We start from the raw sequence: 9,623 nt of genomic DNA, 5'->3' as shown, positions 1-9,623 counted from the left end.
CATATTCCCAGTACTGCAGGAACCAGAGCAGGGCTAGAGTCCTTTCAAAGTCTTGCTCCTAAATAGGAGTCCTTATCTGACCTGTCTGGTGGTTCTCTGGAAGACCCCACTGAAAGACTTGTCTTTATCCCACCTCACTCCACCTTGCTCATTTGAAAAGACTTCCTCCATGGGATATTTGTTTAATGTTTTAACACCCCATCACTGCCTGTGGTGGTGGATATTGTTGGGGATAATAATAGACTAGCCAGGGATCTTAAACAGAAAATCTAAGGAATAAAGTCCATAGGGTCTCTGTAAAGCTCTAACATATTCCTGGGAATTTAGAAGGTCACACACTTGCCCAGGGCTGCGTACATGCTCAGGAAAGGCCCTAAACTCTCAACTCTGACTAGCCTTGAGGGTCTTCACAAATAGGAAGTGAAAGCTAAGGCAGACATGTGAACTACTAGGCAAGGTATAGAAGATGTGCCCCAGCATGCACACAGAGCCCCTCAGCAATGACTGGGAGACTTACTGGTTCCAGGCACTTAAGGAAATCTCTGTCTAATCATTACCTGACCACTAAGCTAACTGAGGAGTCCCTAGATGGTGCAAATGGTTAACACACTCAACTGCTAACCAAAAGTTTGGCAGTTCAAGTACACTCAGAGGCTCCTTGGAAGAAAGGTCTGGCAATCTACCTCCCAAAAATCAGACATTGAAAACCCTATGGAGGACAGTTCTACTCTGACACACAGCGACTCACCATGAGTTAGAAGTGACTCAACGGCAATTGATTTTCAAGTTAACTGAGATTTCAGTGCCATACATGACAAAGGTACATACTTTACAGAATTAGTTCAGAAAAACCACTGAACGAACAAACAACTCCCACAAGCAGCAACAAAAACAAACCCTAGGATGAGGAATCTGATTTCCAGATATGCAACATTATATTATTTGAAATATGCAATTTTCAAGAAAAACAAAAACAAAACATATGCATAGTACCAGTAATAGTGTCAGCAGACCTTGTCTAACTTCAGGGAGAATGAGAATCACTATCAGGATCAGCCCATAGCTGATCCCTATGAAGTGGAGATCAGACATACCTGCATTCTCCAACCTTTTTATGAATTCTCACACTATGTCTCCCACCCAATGGCGCTCTCTGTTTCTCTACTGGGTTTGGTAATTTGTTGCAATGGCTACACAGAACTCACAGATCATACTCACAGTTAAATGGTTTATTAGGGAAGTAACACGGGATCAGTGTTAAAGTGGAAGTAACAGGAACAGGATCAATGTCAGGAAGCACACAGGTAAGACCTGGAATCCTCTCACAGAGTGAAGAGGACATCCAACCCTTCTTTGGTGTAGGATAGCAGTCTTTCTCTCAGTCATTCATGCTCCCTCAGGACAGGCCTCCTTTCAGCACCTGCCTGAGTTCTTGGCCATCCATGCCTACTCTCCACAGTACACATCCCTTCAGGCTAGGCCTCCTCTCACCTCCCTCAGGACAAGTCTGCTCTCAGCCCCTTCCCTGCTCCAGCAAGTGTTACAGCTCTTTTAGCTTCACCAACAAGTGTCTGGAGGCACCCTACTCCACTAGCAACCCTGCTGCTCAAAGGTGCTCAGCTCTTTCCCACACCATGGGTTGGCAAGTGCACTGTAGCTGCCTTGATCTGTGGGCCGGGAAGTGACTGTGCTATCTCATGCAGGTCACCTGGTTCTGCTGCCACCATTTCTCGGCCAGTGGACTCTGCTATGCTTGATGCTGCTTCTAGCGTCTCAAGCTGTCTCCAGTGGTACAGCTCTGTCTCCTGTGTCTAGGAGATTCTCAGCGCAGGGACCGAGAATCCAGAGGACATGCTCCATTCCAGGTTCCTATTCCTGTTGGTAGTGAGGTCCTCCCTCAACCCCTGTGGGTGGGCTACTTATATAGGCAAGTGGTTCAATCCTATAGGGTGGATTTTACACACTCTATTTGCATAGTAGACTGAATAATGCCCTCACTGGACTAAACTGACCATTCCCTTGCAAGTGGTCCTATCTATTTACATAATAACTTATATTTTCTGCCAGAAGGGACTGGCTTCTTGTCTGGGCAAAAGTAGAAGCTTCTCCAAAGAACTGGGGCAACTGTAACAGGGGCAACATAACAACTCCTCATAGCCCAGGAGAAAAATTTCCCAAGCTGTTTTTTCTTTCTTTTTCACAGAACGAAGACAAAGACCACATAAGGGAACTCATTTCACCACAACATACAAAGAAACAAGGGTGTATGAACCACACAGAGAATAAAAAGCAATCATATAAAGTGACTCTGAGGAAGCACAGACATTGGATTTACCAGACAAACATTTTAAAGCATCTATTTTAAATATGGTCAAAGAAATAAAAAAAAAAAAATCTAAAGAACTAAAGTATGACAGTGATGTCTTGCCAAATAGAGAATATCAATAAAGAGATAGAAATTATATAAAAGAACCAAATGGAAACTATGGGGAAGTAAAAGTACGATAACTGAAGTGAAAAATAGCAATAAAAGGACTCAATAGCAGAATTGAGACAGAAGAAAGAATCACTGATTTGAAATAGGTCAATTGAGACTATACAGTCTGAGAAACAGAAAGTACAAAGAATAATGAAAAAATTAGCCGAGCCTCCAGGACATAAAGGACCCAATTAAGCATACCAACACGCACATAATGGGCATTCTATAAGGAAAGAAGAGAGAAAAGGGGTACAAAGAATATTTAATGAAATAATGGCCAAAAACTCCCTAAATTTGATGAAAAATATTGATCAACAAAGTACTGGCTCCAAATAGGATAAAGTCAAAGAGACCCACACCTAGGCGCATCATAATAAAACTTTCAAAATAAAAAGAAGTATTCTTGAAAGCAGCGAGACAGAATCTACTGATCGTATAAAAGATATTCTCAATAAGATTAACAACTGATCTCTCAACAAAAACCATGGAGGCTAGAAGGCAATGGGATGACATATTCAAGTGCTTGGGTAAAATAATCCATCAAAAATTCTGTATGGCAAAACTATCATTCAAAAATGAAGGGCAAGAGGAAAGATCAACTTCTGACATGACAGTGTGAGGAGCTTCACTGCTCCCAGTGAAACTGGTGAAAATTAAAAAAATAAAAGCAAGTATTTCAAGCATCTGGAAATGGTCCTAAGGGCAAACAGAAAATCAAGAAACAGCTAAAAAAAAAAAAAAAAAAAATCAGTAAGAAAAACAAGACTCTGGTATTTGAACCAAGGCCACTCCTTGCCTTTATCCTCCCAGCTTAGCAAGGTAGAGGTTCCACTCTGGACTGCTGCAGCCAAGAACACAGAGCTCCGTACCCCCCACACACCCCAACCCCAGCTCCCAGCCAGTGGGCTTTCTTCCAGAGAGGAGCAAGACATCAGCATTTCTCATCCTACTCTCATCTACCTGTTGCTGAGGCTAAGTCCCAGGCAAGCGAGGTTGAGAGGTGGGTACTCTCTTCTTCTGCCCCACCCCCATGAAACAGAGGCTTGAACTTGAGCATGGTACACTGAGAATATTGGGGTACTGATCACCCTTGCCCTGACTTATGAGGTGGTGGTTCGATGCCAGGAGAGGCAATCCAAGAGGACCTCAGGCTGCTACCCTCCTTCACCTACTGTTCAGCTCTAGTGTGATGATGTCACTGATAGAAAAGCTTGCCATTGTCTCCACTCACAGAACACGAGTCTTGCCTCAGAAATTTTGCCTTGGAGGGAAGGTATGCCTGAAAACAGATAGTTCCTACTCTCTTCACAAAGGAATTGACTTCATTTGCAGCAAAGAGTGGAGAATTCCAAGCCTAAGAGTATGCTCAGGAACAGTGGAGGTTGTGGTGAAAGGCAATTGGAAAGAGATTCAGGATACAGACTAAACTGCAGACTGGTTAGTTTGCAGGATAGAAGCAGAGAATAAGAGAGCTGGAAGGAGACTTTCTGTTGCCAGAACAAACACCAACACTGACCTCAGTAACTATTTTTTCAAAGGATCTAGAATTTGATTGGATTAGTTGTAGAGCAATTTATGCCCCAGGAATTATTGCAAACAAGATATCAATCAGCCAGCAATTAGTGGAGTTTAACAGCTATGCATGGTCAGGGAAACAGAGGGAAAAAACCCTATCAGTACCAATACCATCTCAAGGTTACTGTGGGCATACCCAAACCTGCACATCCCTGAGGAGTAATATCTGATATTTAACACTGTGTGTGGTGGTGGAAGAATCCAACAAGTCACTAAACAAATAAACAAGCAAATAACAATAACAAGCCCTGGAGTGGGGGAAGCATTACTGAGAGGTTCTACAACTTATTAGCTAAAATGTCCCAGTTTCCAACAACAAATTATAAGGCATGACATGTTTACAGAATGAAAGGAAACCATGACTAAAGAAGTAAATGAATGTATAATGACAGTGCCACATTGAATAGAGAATATCAATACAGAGAAAGTATAAAAAAAATCAAATGGAAATTCTGAAGTTGAAATGTACAATAACTGAAATAAAAAAACTCATTAGAAAGGCTCAAAAGTACTGTTTGAACTACCAGAAGAAAGAATAAGCAAACTTTAGATTGATAGATATTATGCAAGCCTAAGAACAGAGAGCAAAAAGAATAAAGAAATCTTCAGGGAAATATGGGACACAAGCACATCAACATGTGCATAACGGGAGTATGGAAAGAGTGAAAGAGAGAAAGGAGAAGAAAAAATATTCAAGTAAATAATGACTTAGAACTTCTGAAATTTACTGAAAAACATTAATCTACACATCCAGGATGGTCAATGAACACCAAGTAGGATAAAAGCAAACCAAAAAAAAAACAAACCCATTGCCATGGAGTCGATTCCGACTCATAGCAACCCTAAAGGACAGAGTAGAACTGCACTGTAGGGTTTCCAAGGAGCACCTGGTGGATTCAAACTGCCGACCTTTTGGTTAGCAGCCATAGCTCTTAACTACTATGCCATCAGGGTTTCTGATAAAAACAAGAGGATCCACAAACGGACAAGTTATAGTTAAAATGCTGAAAGCCAAAGACAAGAAGAAAATCTCGAAAGCAGGAAGAGAAAAAACAATTCATTACCTACAAGGGAACTCCAGTAAGATTAAAGCTCACTTCTACAGGGAGCAGTGGGATAACATATTCAAAGAGCTCAAAGGAAAAAATCACCAACCAGAAATTCCATATTCACTGCCTTAGTTATCTAGTGCTGCTATAACAGAAATACCACAAGTGGACGATTTTAACGAAGAGAAGTTTATTTCCTCACAGTCAAAGTAGGCTAAAAGTCCAAATTCAGGGTGTCACCTCCAGGGAAAGGCTTTTTCTCTCTGTCTGCCTTCTTCTTTTAGGTGTTCCCCCGGACTAGGAGCATCTCTGCACAGGGACCCCGGTGCAAAGGACGCGCTCTGCTCCCAACACTGCTTTCTTGATGGTATGAGGTCCCCCGTCTCACTGCTCACTTCTGTCTTTTATATCTCAGGAGATTGCCTCAGGACACAATCCAGTCTTGTAGATCAGGTCCTGCCTTACTAACACAACTGCCACCCATCCTCCCTCATTAACATCATAGAGGCAGATTTACAACATACAGGAAAATCACACAGTACCAGGAATCATGGCCTAGCTAAATTGATACACACATTTTTTGGGGGACATAATTCAAACCATGACATTCAGGAAAGCCATTTTTCGAAATGAAGGCAAAATAAAGAATTTCCCAGATAAACAAAAACTAGGAGGATTTGTTGCTAGCAGGTCCATCTTATAAGAAATACAAAAGACAGTTCCTCAGACTGAAACCAAGTAACCTCAAGGTGGTAATCTGAATCCACATGAACAAAGAAAGAGCACTGATAAAAATAATTATGCAATTATGAAAGACACTACATTTTCTCCTTTCTTCTAATTAATTTAAAAAGAATTTATATAAAATATATACAAAATGTCCTATCAGGACAATAAATATAGAAATATTATATATGTCTAATATATATTTCCAATAACAGCACCAAGGAGCTGTGTGGGAGCAAAGCCATATTGGACTGAGGAAACAACTACAGATAGTATAGTAACAATTATAATATGTATTCTTGGGTTTGTAACATGAAGAGATGTAATATGTATAACAATAATAAGGGGGAATAAGCCATAGCAAGGGGAGAAAGGCTATAGAGGAATATATAATAGTAATGTTTCTATATACCATTGGATTTATGTTAGTATAAATCTGATGGTTGTTCTGATGACTTATGCTACATATGGTAAATCCTAAAGCAATGACTAAAAATATAACTAAAAAAATAATGAAAAATCACTAAAGAAATTAAAATGTTACATTATAAAATATTCACTTAGTGCAAAAGAAAGCAGTAAAGGAAGACTAGTGGAACAAAAACACACAAGGCATATACAGAACAAAAAGTAAAATGGCTGGTATAAATCTAACTATATAAATAATAAGACTAAATTTAAATGAATTAAGCAATAAAATAAAAAAGCAGACTGGATAAAAAAAAACATAATCCAACTATATGCTGTCTACATAAGACACATTTTAGATTCATATGAATAGATTAAAATTAAAAGATGGAAAAAGATACATCGTAAAACACACCACAAAAAAAAAAAGCTGGAGTATATGAGTAGTTTAAAATTAAAAGATGGAAAAAAATACATCATAAAACAAACCAGAAAAAAAAGCTGGAGTGGCTATACTAATATCAGACAAAATAGACATTAAAACAAAAAAAAGTTACTAAAGATTAAGAGGGATATTTTATAATAATTACAGGGTTAATCCAGTGGGGAGATATAACAATTATAAATATATATGACCTAATAACAGAGCACCAAACTACATGAAGCAAAAGCTGACAGAAATGAAGGAAGAAATAGACACTTCAACGATAATAGTTGGAGACTTCAATACCCCACTTTCAATCATTAATACATCTAGAGAAATCAAAAAAGTAACAAAAGAATTGAAGAATACTATGCACCAACTAGATCTAACAGACATCTGTGGAACAATCGACCCACCAACAACAGATTATACATTCTTCTCAAGTGCACGTAGAACATTATCCAGGATAGATCGTATTCTAGACTATAAAATAAACTTCAATAAATTTAAAAAGTTTGAAATTGTACAAAGTATGTTCTCCAAGCACAATGGAATGAAATTAAAAATCAATAGCAAGAAGAGCAGAGGCAGCATGGGAAGACGGTGGCAAACATTCCACAGTGGGTGTGGACCATGGCGCAACTGTACAGCAAGCAGCTACCCAAGAAGGATATTATCAAGTTTCTGCAGGATCACGGTTCAGATTCATTTTTTGCAGAACATAAGCTATTAGGAAACATTAGAAATGTGGCCAAGACAGCTAACAAGAACAATTTGGTTAAGCCTATAACCATCTTTTTGAAACTAAGCCTTTCAAAGGTACTGAAAGTATAAGTAAGGTGTCAGAGCAGAGGGAAAATGTGAAAGTTAATGACAACAAACCCAAAGAAACCATGTCTGAAGAGACTCTGCAAGAGGATCAACCAAAATATACAAAATCTGTTCTTAAAAAGGGAGATAAAACCAACTTTCCCAAAAAGGGAGATGTTGTTCACTGTTGGTACCCAAGAACACTACATGACAGGACTGTTTTTAATGCTAATATTCAAACAAGTTCAAAGAAGAAGTAAAATGTCAAGCCTTTAAGTTTTGAGGTTGGAGTTGGCAAAATTATCAGAGGATGAGATGAAGCACTCTTGACTATGAGTAAGGGAAAAAAGTCTCAACTAGTGATTGAACCAATATGGACTTATGGAAAGAAAGGACAGTCTGAAGCCAAAATTCCATGAAATGCAAAACTCATTTTTGAAGTGGAATTTGTGGATACTGACTGAAATAGCGATGTTTCAGTCTAAAGACAACAGCAACAATATAAAACGTGGCCTTGAAGAAACTTATGTAACTAATTAGAGCTGGTTATTATTGTGTTTAAGGGAGGAGACAACTGGTAAATTCAAGGAGTTAAAATCTGTTTACTTGATTCCCAACTTTTAAGAAATATAATTCCTTATTATAGTTTCTTGAAGTCTAAAATATTTTCCTTCAATTGTGTAAAATATTGGTTAAAGGGAATTGATTTTCTTTTTACCTTCTGTTGTAAACTAAAAAGCTCAATAAAAATTTATCAACTGTTTTGAAAAAACAATCAATAGCAAAAAAAAAAATACAGAAACTCACAAATACGTGGAAATTAAACAGCACACTCCAAAATAACCAATGGGCCAAAGAAGAAATCAAAAGGAAAGTCAGAAAATAATTTGAGATGGATGAAAATGAAGACATAATATACCATAGCTAAGACATAACATAGCAAAAGCTAAGAAGTTTCCTGGACACATCCAAATACTTTGAGGGACAGAGTAGCTGGAGCTGGGGCTTGAGGACCATAGTTTCAAGGAACATCTAGGTCAATTGGCATAACAAAGTTTAAGAAAATATTCTGCATCCCACTTTGGTAAGTAGCATCTGGGGTCTTAAAAGCTTGCAAGTGGCCATCTAAGATGCATGAATTGGTTCCATCCCATTTGGAGCAAAGGAGAATGAAGAAAATCAAAGACACAAGGAAAATATTAGCCCAAGAGACTAAAGGACCACATGTACCAGAGACTCCACCAACCTGAGACCAGAAGAACTAAATGGTGCCTAGCTACCACCAATGACCACCCTGACAGGGAACACAACAGACAGTCCCAGACGGAGCGAGAAAAAAGTATGGAATAGAACTTAAATTCACATAAAAAGACCAGACTTAATAGTCTGACAGAGACTGGAGGAACCCCAAAACTATGGTTTCTGGACACATTGTTAATCCAGAACTGAAACCATTCCCAAAGCCCACTCTTCAGGCAAAAATTAGATAGGACTATAAAACAAAAAATTATACACACGAGGAATGTGCTTCTTAATTCAATCAGACACAAGACCAAATTGGCAGCTCCTGTCTGGAGGCAGGATGTGAAGGCAGGAAGGGACAGGAACTGGTTGAATGACACAGGGAACCTGGGGTGGAAAGGGGGAGTGCACTGTCACATTGAGGGTATTGCAACTAACATCACAAAACAATGCGTGCATAAATTTTTGTATGAGAAATTAACTTGAGCTGTAAACTTTCCCCTAAAGCATGATAAAATATATATACATATACATATATATAAAAAATAGCTTAAGTTAAATTGGCAAATTCCTACAGAGACACAAACTAGTGAAACTGACTCAAGAAAAAAACATAATCTGAATGGACGTATAACAAGAGAAGAGGTTGAATTAGTAATCAAAAAACTACCCACAAAGAAAGCATAGGTACAGCAGCCTGCACCAAGGCATGCAAGCCTAGCCCTGTCCCACACCACCCTCAATGTGCAGACTGCCTGTGCCAAGATGTGCAAGCCTAGCCCCATTCCACACCCCCCGAAGCACAGGTGGCCTGCACCAATGTGTGCAGGCCTAGTTACACTCCCCTAGAATCCTTGAGGAGCAGACCATCTGTGCAAACCGAAGCAGGCTCCACTTTACCCCTCACCCT

The 9,623-nt window shown here is 39.1% G+C and overlaps 1 pseudogene; it reads left to right on the top strand.

Moving 5' to 3' along the window:
- Positions 1-4,809: 4,809 nt before the first annotated feature.
- Positions 4,810-7,935, top strand: LOC101350951 (peptidyl-prolyl cis-trans isomerase FKBP3 pseudogene; annotated as a pseudogene).
- Positions 7,936-9,623: the final 1,688 nt, after the last annotated feature.

Source organism: Trichechus manatus, unplaced genomic scaffold (genome assembly GCF_000243295.1).
Source record: "Trichechus manatus latirostris isolate Lorelei unplaced genomic scaffold, TriManLat1.0 scaffold00020, whole genome shotgun sequence".
NCBI lineage: Eukaryota > Metazoa > Chordata > Mammalia > Sirenia > Trichechidae > Trichechus > Trichechus manatus.
This window is presented reverse-complemented; position numbering and strand designations above follow the sequence as displayed.